At 40.7% G+C, this 20,096-nt stretch overlaps 1 protein-coding gene across 5 annotated transcripts in view; it reads left to right on the top strand.

Moving 5' to 3' along the window:
* Positions 1-20,096, top strand: part of ADK (adenosine kinase) — a 560,340-nt gene that overhangs the window by 64,087 nt on the left and 476,157 nt on the right. The gene's annotated exons all lie outside the window — the stretch shown is intronic.

Genomic DNA, 20,096 nt, shown 5'->3' with positions numbered 1-20,096 from the left:
ATAGAATTCTGTTGTATTTTCCATATCTATGAACTTATGAAGTTTCAGTGCTACTAGTACTTAGTATTGGATTTCATGCTTACTAGGAGTTTGCTAGGTTCCTTTAGAAAAAAGGAATCTCTTTTTGGATGATTTGCCACTTGAATTTTCTTGTAGTGGCTACTGTTGTAGGGGCACCTTTTAACATACACTTTATTTCTATAGTTTGGTTTTATTCAGCTGATTTTACTATCTAAAGACTGAAGTTTATTGAAGCTACTAAATTGCTTAGGGTGAAAGTTAGCCATCTGCTTTGCCTAAAATGTTGATTCCAGATTATTCCCTTGTACAAGAATGTCTGAATGGTTGCTGACTTTCTTTTGTTTTTTCTTTTCTTTTTTTCTTTTCCCCATTCCTCCAAGTAGGAAATTGCAAGATTTAATATGTATAGGTAAAAAGATCGTAACTTCAATCAATACAAAAAGAAACGTGCGATCCTCCCAAATCAGAAGGGTATCATCTATTTCAAACTTATGATGACTCACACGAACAAAACTTCTGGAAACAGATAAATACGGATTTCATCCCTGCATGCTTATTGTCCCAACAAGCATAATGTCCTAGAGTAGCTTCGTTAAGTTCACTTAGCATAGCTGGAATTTCAGGACAGATAAAATCCTTGTGTATGGAGGGCTGGTCACTTGCCTACATCAAGGGAGAAATATTTTTTTTAGGGAGAGGGAAATAAAGGCCCATCAACTGCTTGGCAATGTTGGTTTAAAGTTAGATCAGTTTCCTTTAAAAGTGAAAAAGGTATGCTTGACCCAACTTCTTATGATTAACATGCTGATGACAGGGTTGGGCTTTCTACAGCCTCAGGTTTGTTGTTTAGATGGTAATAAATGTGATTAGTGATATCATTACATTACCTGACTAGCCCAAACAACAAAATATGCTTTAAATTGTCTAACAGCAAAATAGATTCAATTTTAGGCTTTTTAAACATTGCAACATGTCCTGCAATTTGGCAAGTGAATCTTAGTAAGGGTTTGTCCACACGGGGAGTTATTCGTGATTAAGTCCATGTGTGGATGCTCTTATTCAAGAATGAGTGCCTTATTCTGAATTAATTTAATCAATTTCAGAAGTGGATTAAGCTAATTCAGAATAAAGTACTCTTATTCCAGAATTAGAGTATCCATGCATGGAGTTAAACTATTCCTGATTATCTGCTATAAGATCACCCTTTACCTTACTCCAGGTTAACTTTTATGTGTAGGCAATCCTTTGGAATCTACAAATACGTATCTTAAGTTATTTTTCTTCTGTATAACTACAGTAGAACCTCAGAGTTACGAACACCTTGGGAATGAAGGTTGTTCATAACTCTGAAATGTTAATAACCGAACAAAACTTGATGGTGGTTCTTTCAAAAATTTATGCTGAACATTGGCTTAATAAAGCTTTGAAACATTACTATGCTGAAGAAATATGCTGCTCTCCCTTTATTTTTTTTTGGTAGTTTACATTTAATACTGTACTGTTTGGGTTTTTTCGGGGTCTCTGCTGCTGCCTGATTGCATACTTTCAGTTCCAAATGAGGTCTGTGGTTGACCGATCAGTTCGTAACTCTGGGGTTCTACTGTATAAATAATGGAAAGATCTGTCTTCTGGTTTTGAAAAACAAACAGAAACCAAAAAAACACCTATTTATAGCAGTGCAATACCAACAGTAATCTTCAAGGTTGCACAGTCAGCGCTTCCATTATACAATCTCACCATGGTTTACTGCTGGAAAATAACATTCTGGACTGACTTGTGGCATACCAGTTTCTGCTTAGGGAGTAGCTATTGGGTTTTTCCTCCTGTTCTGAACTTACTGCCTTACTTATATTTGTCACTTGACTTTTATAGTGGAGACAGTTAGTCATGCATTCAGCAAAAAAAACAGGAGTACTTGTGGCACCTTAAAGACTAACAAATTTATTTAAGCATGAGCTTTCGTGAGCTACAGCTCACTTCTTCGGATGCATAGAATGGAACACACAGACAGGGGATATTTATACATACAGAGAACATGAAAAGGTGGAAATATGCATACCAACAGGCAGAGTCTAATCAATTGAGATGAGCTATCGTTAGCAGGAGGAAAAAATCTTTTTGAAGTGATAATTAAGATGGCCCATAGAAGGTGTGAGGAGAACTTAACATAGGGAAATAGATTCAATTGGTGTAATGACCCAACCATTCCCAGTCTTTGTTAAACCCACAGTTAATAGTATCTAGTTTGCATATTAATTCAAGTTCAGCAGTTTCTCTTTGGAGTCTGTTTTTGAAGTTTTTTTGTTGCAAAATTGCCACCTTCAAGTCTGTCACTGAGTGGTTAGAGAGGTTGAAGTGTTCTCCCACTGGTTTTTGAATGTTATGATTCCTGATGTCAGATTTGTGTCCATTTATTCTTTTGCGTAGAGACTGTCTGGTTTGGCCAATGTACATGGCAGAGGGGCATTGCTGGCACATGATGGCATATATCACGTTGGTAGATGTGCAGGTGTATGAGCCCCTGATGGCGTGTCTGATGTGATTAGGTCCTATGATGGTGTCACTTGAATGGATATGTGGACAGAGCTGGCATCGGGCTTTGTTGCCATCTTTTTTTCTATGTTGCCATCATTTGTTTCTATGGGCCATCTTAATTATCACTTCAAAAAGTTTTTTTCCTCCTGCTAACCATAGCTCATCTCAATTGATTAGACTCTGCCTGTTGGTATGCATGCTTCCACCTTTTCATGTTCTCTGTATGTATAAATATCCCCTGTCTGTGTGTTCCATTCTGTGCATCCGAAGAAGTGAGCTGTAGCTCACGAAAGCTCATGCTTAAATAAATTTGTTAGTCTTTAAGGTGCCACAAGTACTCCTGGTTTTTTTGCAGATACAGACTAACACGGCTGCTACTCTGAAACCTGTCATGCATTCAGGAACTCTTTTAATTTTCCTGTTACGGTGGATGGGTAGTAAGCATTAGTTTATATCTAGACAAGGCTTTAATTCCATTTCTAAGACTCTTCTTTTTGGTGATGAAAACTATTGTAATGAATTTACTGTACTATAGCATCACTGCCACTCTTAGTTGACTCCTGGCATCAACTCTTGACTTTAACTGTAGAGCTATAGTGTATATATTGAGCTTGATCCAAAAGGTTATGAATATTGCTCTTAAGAAAAACATATGCGAAGTAATAGTAAAGAATGGTATTCCATGCTTCAAGATGCTGCATATGTTGACTTGAACGATTAATTCAACTATGGTAGATAAAGAATAGCCATTCAAATTACTCTACAAGTCTAGCTGGAGGATTCTCAAGATTGCTTCCTGAAAACCCTACAACCACACTTTTCAGCAAGCAGGCTTTAAGGGAACTTCATCTTGAAGAGAGGGGAGGAAAGTATGTTACAGTCTGATTCTTATGGAGGAGCAGGGTATCTAGCTGGGGAGGCTCACTATCACTTCTCTCTCTAGGAGTGGTTGAAAAATCTGGAGCTAAGTTGCCATTTGTGTTGGCAGACAAAGCCTAACACAACTTTTTTTGCAAATGATGATGGCAAGTAGATCTGGTTAAACAGTGAGAGAGATGGTTCATGAACATTTCAGCAGTTTCTAAATAGACTCTTGTTTAGGTTGTGTGTACTTACTTCTCTGAGTATCTAGGGGAGCATAGTGTGTTTTTTGTGGGGTTTTGCTTTTGTATTGATGTTTCTAAAATTAGCTTTGCATCCAAAGTTGGAACTCATTTAACCACAAAACAAGTTTGTTGCTTGTGGAAGCAAAAACAGTGTATAAAAGTTAGTTTATTCTTGAACAGGAACAGTACAACAACGTAAGTCATTAATGAGAGCTCAAATATCAAATACTCAAAGGAATAATATTCAAAGGAATATGTAAAGAGCTCAGGCTGTCAATAGGCTGAAATTGACTTGCACAAAATGTTTAATTTTGTATAAATGGTTTATACAACTGTTGCACAATTTGCGCATATGAAAGTCTAATTTGAAGTAAGGTCTAGAAGTGAGGACAGCATAGAATCTAGAGCATCTGTTGAAAATCGTACTAAACATAGTTAATGTGTTTGGTGAATATAACGTGCATTAGATATAACCTTCTAAAAAGCCTTCTTAGAATAGGTGAGGAATCTTGTACATTTTCATATGCCAACAGTTCAATTTTTTTTGGCACGCTTTCCTTTTCAAATACTTAAGTGCTTACATGACTTATTGTAATTTCTGACCCTCTGGTTTGGTTATAGGAAACTGTTTTGACAAGCATCTTACTGTATGCTTCAATCCAGAGTGATAGGGTCAACCTTATTAAATGCATCATAGCTTGCCTCAGTGTGGTGATTAACAAGCTGTGAACTTTTCTTTCTTTTGTAATCCATTTTAATCATTTAAACCTATTATTGTTTTGACTTTAATTTCCAAAGCCCTTTAAATCTGTCTTACAATATTAATAGCTGCTTAACATCCTGGTTTCCAAACACACAGATTCCCCACTGTCAATTTGGTTGAATGGGCTGTTGGGGAAACAAAACTATGCAGGATAATGTTGGATCAACAAAAGGCTACCCCCAGCAATGCTTACATTTATTAGTGGCTATTACCCATGTGACGGTTTGGTATTCTAATTATGCCAAAACAATCTATGGTGTGAGACTTCTGAAACTTTACTGCAAACCTAGGGAACATGTAACTTTCAAATAATAGATGGCATAGTTTTATAATCCTTAGATTACTACTATGTTAAAATTCAGAATTAGTGATTTTATATTATAAACTAATATCCCACCAAAATTTTTTGCAAAGGACATGAACTGAAAATATTGTTTGGCCTTTTTCACTGAGGGAAATTCTAAAAGTTATTTTTAAGAATGTTTAAATATGTTCCACGCCTGATGCAGGCCAAATAAGCCTCCACCCGTACTGGCACATAAGAGTTATTAAAAATCTGGTGCTGAAAAAATCAAAATATGAGAAACTCCTCCAGCTGAAGTACTGAAATGTGTGGCCACAATTTCTTCAGAACTAAAAACAGTCATATCTCTAAAAGCAACACTTCAAGTCTAGGAATCTTGAGTAAAACTACCTTGCTTTGGATTTCTGGGGAGGGGGAGATTGTTCAGTGGTTTGAGCATTGACCTGCTAAACACAGGGTTGTGAGTTCAATCCTTGAGGGGGCCATTTATGGATCTGGGAAAAAAAAAAATGTGGGGGGGGTTCCTGCTTTTTTGAGCAGGTTGGACTATAGACCCTCTTGAGGTCCCTTCCAACCCTGATATTCTATGATTAAATGTCTTCATTTATGAAGGTACCCTTGTTGACAAGCATAAACTCTACTTGAAGTTATGGTTCCACTTAATGTACTGAACCCAACTCGCTGCCAAGGGTGGAGTGCTTCATTTTTTTCCTAGTGTGACCACATTGTAGTAGAGAGATTATCAACCTCATGGACCACCTCTCCTATCCATTCACAATTGCATAACTTGTCTGAGGCAACCGCAGCAATTGGTAATGTCTAAAAGCATTAATTTTCTATCCTCTTTAACATGACACATCTTTGACTTCTTTGGAAAAAAAGCTATCACCTTTCTCCTTTTGCTCTTAATTTCATATCTCCTATCTGTCGCTCTTATTCCTCCTTCCCCAGCATGTTTCCCTACCACTTAATTTTCTTCTCTGTTGGAGATATTCAGTTACCTGGTTATCTTTTATAGATTTTTTTTTTTTTTTGGTTTTTGAGGCCAGAAGGGAACATAAGATCTAGTCTGACTGCCCACTCGCTTCTCCCCGTTTACATATCCAAGTATCACATTGGACCGCTTTCCTACAGCTTCACACTGGGAACTCATGTTGTTTCTTATCCACTGTGATCCTTAAATCCTTTTCAGAATCCACCGCTTTTCAGGGTACAGTCCATTCCCTTCCTACAGCTATGATTTGCATTCTTTGTACCTAGGTGTGTGACTCTGCACTTAGCTGTATTAAAAGACATTTTACTTGAATGGGCCAAGGTTACCAAGCGATCCAGATAACTGTGACACTGTTCCATCCATCATTATTTACCAATCCGCCAGTCTTTGTATCTCCTGTCAAGTTTATCAGCAGTGGTTTTATATTTAATTCCAGATCACTCATAAAAATGTTGACTAGCATCAGGCCTAGTACTGATTCCTGTGAAGCCCATCTAGAAACAGCCCTAACTTTTCTCTAGGTGAATGCCTGGCACTCTCTTCTGGACACTGACTCCTCTGCTGTAGGTGGCCAGCAGCTATAGCAGGTTTACTGATGCAGGTTTTGGATCTGCAGAAAGGACACCTTCATTGTTGGGCCTTTTATCACTGTAATGTACAAATTGTCCTGAATCTTTCAGTTTAATGGAAAAGGATACTTTACCTACTGTGCAATACATTCCATATATAGGGATCACCTCATCCACCACTGAAATGTAACCTTATCAGAGGTATAGTGCAATAGCCATACTTCACCAATAGCTCTGCATACTTTTTCACATCTTGTCTGAAAAGTTAACTTATTCATTTAACACTACATGAGGAATTCAGTTTGTGTAAGTATGTATAGTAAACAGAATTTTGGGAATATGGTGCAACAAAGAGACTAGATGACTGCACATGGGTATGTAGTAGGACAGGCAGAGATATTGAGGTGTAGATTAATGAAACCCTGATTATACTAGCAGGTTTTAATCATGTCTACGTTATCGGGTTTTAATCATATTCAACGCTGGTTCAGCTGTATTAGTAGACACCTTTGAGAAGAAAGGGTGGGGGAGAATTTGAGGGAGGAGAGACAGGGCAATGGGGGCAAGGGGCTGTGGGGGCCAAGGGCTTGGAGGGTGGAAAAAGATAATGATAAAGGAGGGCATGGCAGCTTATTGTCTCCTAACTTCTGGGATTAAGAAGAGGCATCTCCCTCTAACAACCAACAAAGTACCTTCACTTGTTTGTGCAGAGATACATTCTTGGTTTGTTTCCAGAAAGGCTAAAGACCAAAAATAATCTTTTTTTTTTAAATAATTTTTAAAAACCTCATACACTTTTGAGGGTTTACTCATGATTCTTTTAACTCTCCTAACCTGAATAAGTGAAACTCTCTTGACTTTTTATTAAGAGTCTTAAGATTATTTAGTATATGGAATTTTTCTTAAAATAAAACTTTAAAAAATCCATTTGTATGCTGACATAATTTTGAATTTTCCCAGAGTCAAAATGGTTGCTTTTTCCTATTATTCTCAGTGGGAGTAAAGCCACACACTACCTTCAGTTAAGATGACTGTCATTTCTCCTACCAACTTTGCAGGTGGATGAGGCAGCCCCTAGCAAAGACAAGTCTCCCATTGTTTCCAGTTGCACTGAAACCAGGGTATCATCAAGTAAACATGAGTGGGGCAACAGATAGATAGCGTGACTTTCAGGTTATGCTGCAGAGCTCCTATTTTTACCTGGACTTTTATGAAGAGAAGTGATGTCCGAGGGCTGGTGTCTGGGGTGGATGATGTGTGTATGCTTCAAAAAAGACTTTATATTGGTTTAGGCTTATGATGGAGATTTATCTACTGGATTTATATTTATGATGTGTGGTGTGTGGGATGGTGTTTTTGTTTAAAGAAATATCTGGCATATAGAGCCTAGGACAGGCTACTTATTTCTTTTGTAGTGCTAAAAATAAAGTGCATGATCCTAGATGCTAAGCTTTATGCTAGTGTTCTTTTTAACTCTCTCTCTCTCTCTCTCTCACTGCAATATAGGAGTATAACAGACACTTTCAGAATTTGCAAGTGACTGGCCATAACAGAAAGTGCAGAAATTTTACTTGAAACAAGACAATAGTACTTTCACTGCTATTAAAGCAGTTCAGTTACTCTCTCTGATACCTGTTTTGGTAAACCCCATCTGAAGTAATGGATAAATGGAATTACCAAGCTCAGTGGTGCTAAATAGTATGATAAAATAACATTTTTGTTAATCATTGTGTCTGATAAGTCTAAACTTTTTTTCTGGACTCCTAACTCTGATTTGTTTTTGAATATCTACTGGGCTTAACCACACATATTGGTGATAGTCCTCAGCCAATGGGAAAGAGAATGCACCTTTGTAGCAGATTTTCAGTATATCTCAGTTAGGGCTTTTTAGCCTCAAAAAATCCCATGGGATCTCTAACTGCATGTATTAAAAAGTAGCTGACGCACTCTGAAAAAATGGACAAGTAAGCACAGACATTCCTCGTGCTCACTGTCCTAATCTTTTTAGATTAATTATTGAAAACATATGTAACAAGCCTGATAGTGGGGTGTTTTGAATCAGAGCAATAAGGAGAGGCAGAGGCAGTCTAGAGGCCAAATTGTTTTCTCAGTCAGTTGAGGGTAAAATAGAAATCACTTAGGAAATAAATCACAAGCAAATCAATGTATTAGTTTTAGCAGAAACTACTACTTAAATTTACACTGTAAACTATTACTGTTACCAACTACATATTAACTACTGTTAACTTAATTAAACTCACTTTATAGGTAACAGTTTACATTTATGATGTACAGAATTTAAGAACATAAAAACAGCCATACTGGGTCAGACCAAAGGTCCATCAAGCCCAGTATCCTGTCCTCTGACAGTGGCCAATGGCAGGTGCTCCAAAGGGAATGAACAGACAGGTTATCATCAAGTGATCCATGCCCTGTCACCCAATCCCAGCTTCTGGCAAACAGAGGCTAGGGACACCATTCCTGCCCATCCTGGCTAATAGCCATTGATGGACCTATCTTCCATGAATCTAGCTAGCTCCCTTTTGAACCCCTTTATAGTATTGGCCTTCACAAGACACTCTGGCAAGAGTTCCAGAGGTTGACAGTGCGTTGCGTGAAAAAATACTTCATGTTTGTTTTAAACCTGCTACCTATTAATTTCATTTGGTGACCCCTTATTCTTATATTATGAGAAGGAGTAAATAACACTTCCTTATTTACGTTCTTTATCTCACTCATGATTTTATAGACCTCTATCATATCCCCCAAGCTGAAAAGTCCCAGTGTTGTTAATCTCTCCTCATGCGGAAACCATTCTATACCCCTAATACTTTTTGTTGCCCTTTTCTGAACCTTTTCCAACTCCGATATATCTTTTTTGAGATGGGGCGACCACATCTGCATGCAGTATTCATGGTATGGGCATACCATGGATTTATATAGAGGCAATATGATATTTTCGTCTTATTATCTATCCCTTTCTTGATTAATCCCAACATTCTGTTCACTTTTTTGACTGCCGCTGCACATTTAATGGATGTTTTCAGAGAACTATCCACAATGACTCCAAGATCTTTCTTGAATGGTAACAGCTAATTTAGACCCCATCATCGTATATGTATAATTAGGATTATGTTTTCCAATGTGCATTACTTTGTATTTATCAACGTTGAATTTCATCTGCCATTTCGTTGCCCAGTCATGAAGTTTTTTGAGATTCTTTTGTAGCTCTTCTCAGTCTGCCTAGGACTTAACTATCTTGAGTAGTTTTGTATCATCTGCAAATTTTGCCACCTCACTGTTTACCCCTTTTTCCAGATAGTTTATGAATATGTTAAATAGGATTGGGTCCAGTACAGATCCCTGGGGGACACCGGTATTTACCTCTCTCCATTCTGAAAACTATTTATTCTTACCCTTTGTTTCCTATCTTTTAACCAGTTACAAATACATGAGAGGACCTTCCCTCTTATCCCATAGCTGCTTATTTTGCTTAAGAGCCTTTGGTAAGGGACCTTGTCAAAGGCTTTCTGAAAATCTAAATACACTATATCCACTGCATCTCCTTTGTCCGCATGCTTGTTGACCCCCTTAAAGAATTCTAGTAGATTGGTGAGGCGTGATTTCCCTTTACAAAAACCATGTTGACTATTTCCCAACAAATTATGTTAATCTATGTGTCTGACAATTTTTTTTTTTTATAATAGTTTTAAATTTGGGATTAGAAAATACAATGCATTAGAACATAGACCCCACCATTATATATTCCCTTTTTAGTTTCTCAGTTTTCAGCCTCTGGAAGCCCAGAATTTGGAGGAAAAGTTCTTAGGATGTTTAGTTTAGTTGAGCAATTCTCTTGCTAACATTTGAGTTCCTGCATAAATAAAGACATGTATTCCTTGATTCAATGTATTGCTTTCTTGATTGAACAATAAACTCTCCACTCCTTTCTGGTTTACAGTCTCTGCTCTTTTGACAGTTTCTCTATTCCTGTCACTTCACCTTGTATACCTTGAGATGCTGTCTGGATGTTTTGTTTTACAGTCCTTACTCTTTTCTTTCTTTCGCTATGGCTCACTTCCTCCTTATTTCTTAAACTGTAATTAAAGAGAAACAGACATATCTTCTGTTACAGCTTATTTCCTTTCCATTTCATTCTTGCTTTACTTTTCTCACTGGTTTCTAACCAAGTTCCTCTCCCCCGCCTTTAGATTACTTTGAGACTCTTCAGTTATTTTTGCACTGGTCTAACTGTACTGTTCCTTTAACATTTCCTCTTTCCCCTTATACTATTCTTTCCTTTTTTCTAGGCATTGGCTCTTTTGTAGCTATCCTTATTGTTCCTACTATCTCTGTGGGTACGTCTACACTACGGGACTATTCCGAATTTGCATAAACCGGTTTTGTAAAACAGATTTTATAAAATCGAGTGCGCGTGGCCACACTAAACACATTAAATCGGTGGTGTGCGTCCATGGTCCGTGGCTAGCATCGATTTCTGGAGCGTTGCACTGTGGGTAGCTATTCCCTAGCTATCCCATAGTTCCCGCAGCCTCCCCCGCCCCTTGGAACTTCCGGGTTGAGATCCCAGTGCCTGATGGGGCAAAAATCATTGTCGCGGGTGGTTCTGGGTAAATGTCGTCAGTCACTCCTTCGTCTGGGAAAGCAACGGCAGACAAGCATTTCGTGACTTTTTCCCCTGGATTGCCCTGGCAGATGCCATAGCATGGCAATCATGGAGCTTGTTTTGCCGTTTGTGACTCTCACCGTATGTGTACTAGATGCCGCTCACAGAGGCGATTCAGCAGTGCTACACAGAAGCATGCTTTTGCTTTTGCATGACAGCAGAGATGGTTACTAGCCATATTGCACCATCCAAACCCTTCCATAAATTGGAACTGAGGATGATCATGGCTACCAGTCCTTTTGTACCATTTGCTGCTAGTGCCCCTGGCCAATGAGCCAGGGGCGCAAAAGCCAAGATTGGTTACTAGCCATATTGCACCTTCCATCGTTTTGTACCATTAGCTGCTGTCATAAGTGCCCCTGGCTGATCAGCCAGGGGCGCAAAAGCAAAATTGGGAATGACTCCTGAGTCAATCCCTCCTTTTGGTATCTAAAAATAGAATCAGTGCTGCCTAATATAGGCAAGTGTGCTAGAGAACCACCGTATCATAGAACCAGAGAGCACAGCTGCTCTGTGTCAGAGCCTGCAGAAATTATTATCTGTATGCTATTCACAGGGGGTGCTCCTGTAACAACCCCATCTGTTGATTCCGTTCTTCCCCCAGCCTTTCTTGGCTACCGTAGCATTGTCCCCCCACTTGTGTGATGAATTAATAAAGAATGCAGGAATAAGACACACTGACTTGTTAGTGAGAAATGAGTGGAAGGCAGCCTCCAGCTGCTATGATAGTCCAGACAGGACATAAAGCAGTGTGTAGGAGAGAAGCCCAGCATCCCACTGCTAGTCCAGGGGCAACTGAATATTTTCTTTACACATGAAGGGTGGGGGCTGATGGAGCTCAGCCCCCTGTTGCTATGATGAGGATGGTTACCAGCCATATTGCACCATCCATCCACCAGAAAAAATTAGGGCCAATAGGCTGATGACAAGGACGGTTACCAGTCCTTTTGTACCATCAGCTGAGGCTGATGATGAGGATGGATTTCCATCTTTTTGTACGATCAGCTGATGCTGATGACGAGGATGGATTGCCATCGTATTGAACCATCAGCCGCCCATGGCGGGGGGGGGGAGCAAGGATGTTGGTGTTGACGGCTGCAGCATCGTGTCTATCTGCAGCATTCAGTAAAGATAGGGTGACATGTAAAAAAGTCAGAGGATTGTTTTACCTTTCGCTTCTGGGGGTGGGTGGGGGGTGGGTGAGTAGATTGCCAAGCTATGCCCTGACCCGCGGACACTGTGTTTGACCCTAGAAGCATTTGGAGCTCAGCCAAGAATGCAAATACTTTTCGGAGGCTGCAGGAACTGTGGGATAGCTTCAGTCCTCCAGTCCATGAGCGTCCATTTGATTCTTTGGCTTTCCGTTACGCTTGTCACGCTGCAGTGCGCTGAGTCCCTGCTATGGCGTCTGTCTGGAGATTTTAAAAAAAGGATTCTGAATTTCATCTTCTGTAACGGAGCGCTGATAGAATGGATTTGCCTGCCCTTACAGCGATCACATCCGCATGGTCCATGCGGGAGCTCTTTTTTTATTTTGATTTTGGACTGCATCACCACCCGTGCTGATCGGAGCTCCACGCTGGGCAAACAGGAAATATTCAAAAGTTTGCGGGGCTTTTCCTGTTTACCTGACCACTGCATCCGAGTTCAGATTGCGGTCCAGAGCGGTCACTGGTGCACTGTGGGATAGCTCCCGGAGGCCAATACCGTCGATCAGCGTCCACACTAACCCTAATCCGATATGTTAATACCGATACTAGCGTTACTCCTCTCGTTAGGGAGGAGTACAGAAACCGGTTTAAAGAGCCATTAAAATCGATATAAGGTGCCTCGTAGTGTGGACGGTTTTGGCGTTAAATTGGTTTTACGCTCCTAAAACCGATTTAAACGCCTAGTGTAGACCAGGCCTGTCTTTCCCATCTCCACTGAACTGGACGTTTTCCCATTTCAGTTGTGTTCCTGGTGCCCCTGCAATGATGCAGCTCAGCCACTGAGGCTGCTTGCTCCCCACTTACTGCATCCCTTCTTTTCTGGTGCCACGTGCTGCCTCACTTGTTACTGACCTCTGTCTCTCACTGTGGGCTTCTAGACGGCACCTGCCAATTCTGCTACTGCCTCTTTGGCATGCTCACAGCAGTGCTCTGGAAGGAAAAGCTGCCGCCTGTTCTCTCCTGCTAATTTTTTATTTTATTTTATTTTTTTAAATTTCCCCCCACAAAATTGTCCTGGGCTCAAGCTCACTTGCTTCAACTGCCCAGAATCTTTGGTTCAAGATCTCCTCCTCCACCCCCCCCCCCCCAGAGTAGCAGTTTCAGGCTCCTCTTCTTTTTAAAAAATTACATTTTAAACACAACTTCCACTGCTCTTGTGAGCAGTTTCTAGTATGTAAAGAAACTAGCATACTAGATGATTCATTGTGTGCAAACTGAAATGTGGACTATAGTTCTTTATCTCGCAGAATATGACAGTAAATTACTGTGGTGATGGAGGCCACATAAGCACCTAGATAGAAATGTGCAGGGGATACTAAATCTCTTTGTGATGAAAATATAATCAACTACTGTTTGCTAGATAGTTAAATCTGTAGTTACTATAGGCCATTACTATCTAAATCTTCTATAGTAGCTTAGGTCGTTGGTTGGCAAAGAAGATTTAAGTTTGTATGGTGCCAAACTTCCATAATGCTATTCTGACTGCCCATTAGGTTTGCTTTGCCATAACGTCTATTGGGAATAAAATTGGAGTTTGAGTGTTGAGAATTGTTTGACTCCACTGCTGAGCTAACTTGCCACTGTGTTCAGGTTTGCTGGGGAAAAAAAGAGAACACAATAACCAGATAATGTTGCTGTGAATCTGTTAGTGTATTGTGGGGAAAAGTAATTTTAGTATTTTTATTAATGTCTTTGTGTGTGCGCATAAGAACCTTGTCTCTGGAAATGTAAAATTGGTAAGAGAGGAAAAAATGGTAGTGAGATTATTGGTTACAATGAACAAAGACTTTTCCAACTGGAGGCAAAACATTATATCAGTGTCTTGATTAGGCCACTTTGTCAGGGTTTCTGGTAGACAGGGTGTAGTGGTCCCCCCCCCCCGCCCCCTTTCCAGTGGGGAGGGAGTCCACTCTGCCTCATTGTGGGGCGGTAGTCTTCGGGCTCGCACCACCCTGGCGGGGTCCATCTAAATAAAAGCAATCACACAATAATAGTCCGGGTTTCTGTCCTCACCCTTGGGTGGGGGCGTGCCAATATAGTCTTTAGCCCTCAGCCTACTCAGCTGTAGCTGACACCAATTAATAGTCTGAGGTCCTCGGGTGGGGCCAGGCTAGTAGTAGGCTATTATCTATGCCTCCAGGTTGAGGCAGCCAGCAAATATACACAGTCAGTAAACTCTGGCCCTCTGGGTGGGGGAGAGCAGGCTTTAGCCTAAGCTTCAGGCGCAGGTAGCAACAAATACACAGTTAATAAGCCCTGGCCCTTTGGGTGGGGCAGAGCAGGGGACAGGCTGCTCAGGCAGCCAGCAAACACATACAGTCTCAGGCTTCAGGTAGGGGTGAGTGCCCACTGAGTCCTGGGGGCTCCAAAAGGGGTTGAGCACCCAGCAGGCAGTCTAGGGTGCTGACGGTGTTGTTCAGGGAGCACAGGCCGCCTGGCCTAAGATGGAGAGTCAGCCACCCCGGGGGTTGGGTCGTAGGGGGACATGGGCCCGCCCTACTCCACCGCGTCCCAACCCAGGGCCCTAGAAGTGGAAGAGAGGTCTGCCACTGGCTTGGTGGGGATCCAGCCGCAACTCGCCGACCTAGAAGTGGTCAGCCCTGTAGCCAGCTAGTCAGCTGCCCCTGGGCTACTTCCTACCTCCCCAGGGATGGTACCTCTTCATCTGGGCCCATCTTCTCCGGGGCAGGGTGTGGCAGAGGATAGATTCAGTTCCTGGGCACTACAGAGGGGTTCGTGTCCCCTGCTGGCTCCCATTCAACTGAATAGCAGGGCCCTCCCTTTATACTTCCTGTCCTGCCAAGGTACTTCCGGCGAGGGAGGCAGGGCGGGTTCGGCTCCCCCCACCAAAGGTAATAACTCATTTTGAAAACTAAAATGTAAGTGTTTTGTTACAACCTGTCTCTGAAATACAGTGTTAAAGAAAGGGTAATGAAAGCATGAGAGGTTCAAAGGAAAAGGGTAGCTTGGAAAGGAGAAAATAGTATTTGACATAAATTTAATGTATTTTATGCTTTAAATGTGATTTGTACTTGATAATTTATCATAGAATATCCCTTGTGATTCATCACTAATGTAGAATAAATATTGTTTTTTAAAAGATTCACTGAAAACTGCAAAATGCAGCAGCAGAGGAATGCAAGACTTCTGTTTGGTCACCCAAGGCTCAGGAGCTAGATCCCTGCATGTGTATCATTCTCTGCTAACGAATGCTGATAAATGGGCCTTGTTAGCTTTAATCTGGATATACGGCAGAGGAGTTTATGCATAGGAAAATGCATAGAAGAGGCAAGCCTGAGAAAAAAGTATAGGTTAAAGCAGGGGTCGGCAGCCTTTCAGAAGTGGTGTGCCGAGTCTTCATTTATTCACTCAAAGGCCTGGTCTACACTGGGGGGGTGGGGTGGGGGAGGGTGTCAAACTAAGGTACGCGACTTCAGCTACGTGAATAGCGTAGCTGAAGTCGAACTACCTTAGTTCGACTGACTTACCCATCCTGACGCCGCGGGATCGAAGTCCGCGGCTCCCCCGTCGACTTCGCCACCGCCGTTCGTGGTGGTGGAGTTACGGAGTCGACGGGAGCGTGTCTGGAGTTCGAACTATCGCATCTAGATTAGATGCGATAGTTCGAACTCCAAGAAGTTGAACTCTCCGCGTCGACCCAGCGGGTAAGTATGGACCTACCCTAATTTAAGGTTTCACATGCCAGTAATACATTTTAACGTTTTTAGAAGAGCTCTGTCTACAAGTCTAATATATAACTAAACTATTGTATGTAAAGTAAATAAGGTTTTTAAAATGTTTAAGAAGCTTTATTTAAAATTAAATTAAAATGCAAAGTCCCCCGGACTGGTGGCCAGGACCTGGGCAGTGTGAGTGCCACTGAAAATCAGGTTGCCTACGCCTGGGTTAAAGGGTGATGGTGGTAATGGCGAAGTTTTAAATTGCCCATAAAGCTAAAACCTGCACTGCAGTAAATGAGGGAATATATGTTGAATTAAGAGAGGGGTGGTAAATTCGCTTTCTTGAAGTAAGGTGAAGGACAGTCCAGTGATCTTTTTTTTTTTTTTTTTTTTTTAAACTGTCCCTTGATTAACAATAAGAAAACGCTTAATAACAAAAGGCAAAACAGTTCAAATTTGAACAAGTCTTACACAATGTTCAGTTAAAGGATCTTAAAACAAATGACTTAAGATATGAGCTATTTTTAGAATTTATCTGAATAACACTTGCGGTTTAACTAGCTAGGTTATGATCCAAGACTCCCAAACTTCAGAGCATAAATTGATAACTGTTACAGTTAAGACACTTTTTCTCACCACGTTAAGTATTGCTAATTGGGAGCAATTGGCCTCTATAGGAAATGGAACACTTGATCGTTGGCCTATTTTCATATGCTCATTTTTATAGTGGGTGGAATGCCTGTCAAAATAGTTAGCAAAATTATAAACACACACGATGGAAGGTGAATCCATCATTTGTTTTCCTGTTCATGCTAGAATCTTGTACATGTCCATATTTTGTTGCTGGAACCCTATTGTGGACTGCTAGCCCTGCTCAGTGATGCAGGCTATCAAAGTAACTCTGTTCTGCTATCCCAGATTAACATATAGTTACTGTTTGAAATGAGCAACTGTACCTTAATGTACCACCATCATTGATTGGGGCCAGCAGTCCAAAATTTGGTTGTAGCATGTAATATAGCCAACAGTACAACATATTGCATGTACTACACATTGCACTAATCAGAGTTGGTACTCTATCAACACCTCTATTTTGTCAAGGTCTAAATGGTGCTTGCGGTGCTATTTTTCAATTGAGGCTTACAACCAATGAGCCTACAAGTTGACGCATGAAGGAGCATTCGAACGTTTACATAAATGGCATGTAAATGCCTTGCAGCGCTGGCTACAACAGTGCCATGCAAACACCTGTTCTTACTTCCAGGTGACATTGTTAATAAAAACGGGGCAGCATTATCTCCTTGTAAATGTAAACAGACTTGTTTGTCTTAGCAATTGGCTGAACAAGAAGTAGGACTGAGTGGCTTGCAGGTTCTAAAGTTATACATTGTTTCATTTTTGACCACAGTTATGTAACAAAAATCCTGACTGTAAATTGCACTCTGATAAAGATTGCACTATAGTATTTGTATGAGGTGAATTAAAAATACAATTTCTTTTGTTTATCTTTTTACAGTGCAAATATTTGTAATAAAAAATAATATAAAGTGATCACTGTATTCTTTGTATTCTGTTGTAATTTAAATCAGTATATTTGAAAATGTAGAAGACATCTAAATGTTTAATAAATTTAAATTGGTATTCTAGTAACAGTATGTCTGAAACTGTGATTAATCACAACTATTTTTTTAATCCACTTAATTTGTTTTGCGTTAATCGCATACATTAACTACGATCGATAGCCCTATTGATTGTTTTTTAAAAGGGTGGAAGCTCAGCCTTACCTTTGCTAGATGTAGCCTGCTTTCCTAGGTGTGGAGAATGAGTCCATGGGTTACATAATGGAAGCCTGTGACTCAGCACAGCCCTTCTGGGGAAAGTAAGGGCAGCCTGAGTTAGTTTGGAGAATTTGAAGAGGGAGCTTGCAGGGAGGAGTGTAGGTGAAACTCACAGGCGGAAAGCCTTGGGGAGATAGACATGTAAGGAGCAGACACTTATGTGGTGAAAAGCCCAATTCTGAGGGCATGTCTTCATGGTGGGGTAATGTGCAGAATGGGAATGATTTCTAAAGGGTTGCATGTTAATTGGTCCGTGTAGACCCAGCTGATGCACTTTAATGTAGTGCTGTTTGAAACAGTGCTACCTTAAAGTGTACTAAGGAACTTCTAATTTCACACCAGCAGGGTCTACACAGACCAGTTAGTAAGTGCACTTATGAAATCTCACCTCTGTAGTGCACATTGTTGCCCTGTGTTGACATATCCTAAAAGGGATGCGAAGGACTGTGAGCCTGGAGGGAGACCTATAAGGAAGGGGAAAACCTGATAGAAGAATGGAAAGACTTCTGAGCCTAGAGAGGTGGCTAAAGCCCATTTATAAATTGAAAGGATAAACTGAGCCCAGGGATTTTGATATATATTTAATGGTCATAAATTACACCTAAAAGGGGAGCAGGATTGTGAAAACACCAGATGGGATGTTTTGTTTGCATAATGAAAAGGAAACTGTGTGGGAGTGGGAAGGCCCACAGCCAGACTAGTCATGTCCCTCCTACAGTCATTAAAGATCCCATGATATATTTCCTGATAGTTTAGCTCCTGTGTCCTAGACAAATTCTGTTTACTGCCCATACTTACACAAACTGAATTCCTCTTGTAGTATTAAGTGAATAAGTTACTTTTTCACACCTTGTCTGAAAAGTTATGTGGAGCTATTGGTGAAGCATGGCTATTTCATTATACCTCTGACAGGGTTACATTTCAGTGGTGGATGAGGTGATCCCTGTATATGGAATGTATTGCACAAATAGGTAAAGTATTGAGGATAGGAATATAATTAATGCTAGTCAACATGGAAAATAGGTCTTGTCAAACAAACCTGATTTCATTCTTTGACATTACAAGTTTGAAAAAGGTGCATAGGTGCAAATTAGATATTTGTAAGGCATTTTAAGTTAGTACTGCATGATAGTCTAATTTTAAAAAATCACTGTACAGTATCAATAAAATACATGTTAAATGGATTTAAAACTGGCTAATGGGTCTCAAAAAGTAGTTGCTAATGGGGAATCATCATCAAAAGGGGCTGTTGCTAGCAGGGCCGGCTCCAGGGTTTTTGCTGCCCCAATCAGCAAAAAGAAAAAAGGAGGGGGAAAAAAAAAAGGTGCGATTGCGATCTGCAGCACTACCGCCACCGCTTCAGTCTTCGGTGGCAATTCGGCGGCTGGTCCTTCGCTCTGAGAGGGAGTGAGGGACCCGCTGCCTAATTGCCGCCGATGAGCCGGACGTGCTGCCCCGCTCCGTTGGCCCCACCCCAAGCACCTGCTTGCTGGGCTGGTGCCTAGAGCCGGCCCTGGTTGCTAGTGGAGTTCCACAGGGGTCAGTGCTAGGCTTGATGCTAGTCAACATTTTGACTATATTTATTTCCACATCAAAATCACTGCTGATAAAATTGGTACATGGCATGAAGATTGGCAGAGTGGTAAATAATGGTGAGGATGGCAGCAGCCATACAGAGGTGATCTGTATTGGTTGGTAAACTGGGTCCATTCAGATGAAATGCATTGTAATACAGCCAAAAGGAAAGCTGTTAATCTAGGAATAAGGAATGCAGGCCATTGCTACAGAGTGAAGGTGCTATCTCCTGGAAATTAGTGACTCTGAAGAAGACTTAGGGGATATGATTGATAAAGAACTAAACATGAGCTCCCAGTGCTGTAGCAAAAAGGCCCAGTTGAATCCTTGAATGTATAAAGGAGGGTATAAGAATAGGACTGTGATTTTTACTTCTCTATCTGGTATTGGTAAGACTGATACTACAACACTGTGTCCAGTTCTGGTGTCACATCTTAAAAAAGGATGTTGGGGTGTAGAAAAGTGCCACAGATGATTTGAGGTATGGAGAAAATGCTTTAGGGCAACAGACGAGAGCTCAGTCTGTTAAGTTTAATAGTAAGATTGGGTTCAATACAGAGGTAAGTGGGTGAAATGTAATGGCCTCTGAGGTAAAGGAGATCATACTAGACAATGTAATGGTCCTCTCTAGTTCTGTGGATTTATGAATGAAACAAAGTGCTGTGGAATCCTGGATATAAATACATACTGCATATTTTAGCATGAAGAATTTCAGGGTTTTATGGTCATGATGTATGCAGATCAGCTGGAGCTTTCCTTCCCCAGAAAAGCATCAAGTAATGTAACACTTAAATCAGCCCAAATTTACATGGT

The sequence above is a fragment of the Mauremys reevesii genome, linkage group 7 (genome assembly GCF_016161935.1).
Source record: "Mauremys reevesii isolate NIE-2019 linkage group 7, ASM1616193v1, whole genome shotgun sequence".
NCBI classification, from domain to species: Eukaryota; Metazoa; Chordata; order Testudines; family Geoemydidae; genus Mauremys; species Mauremys reevesii.
Note: the sequence above shows the minus strand (reverse complement) of the source record. Positions and strands in the feature narration are given on the sequence as shown.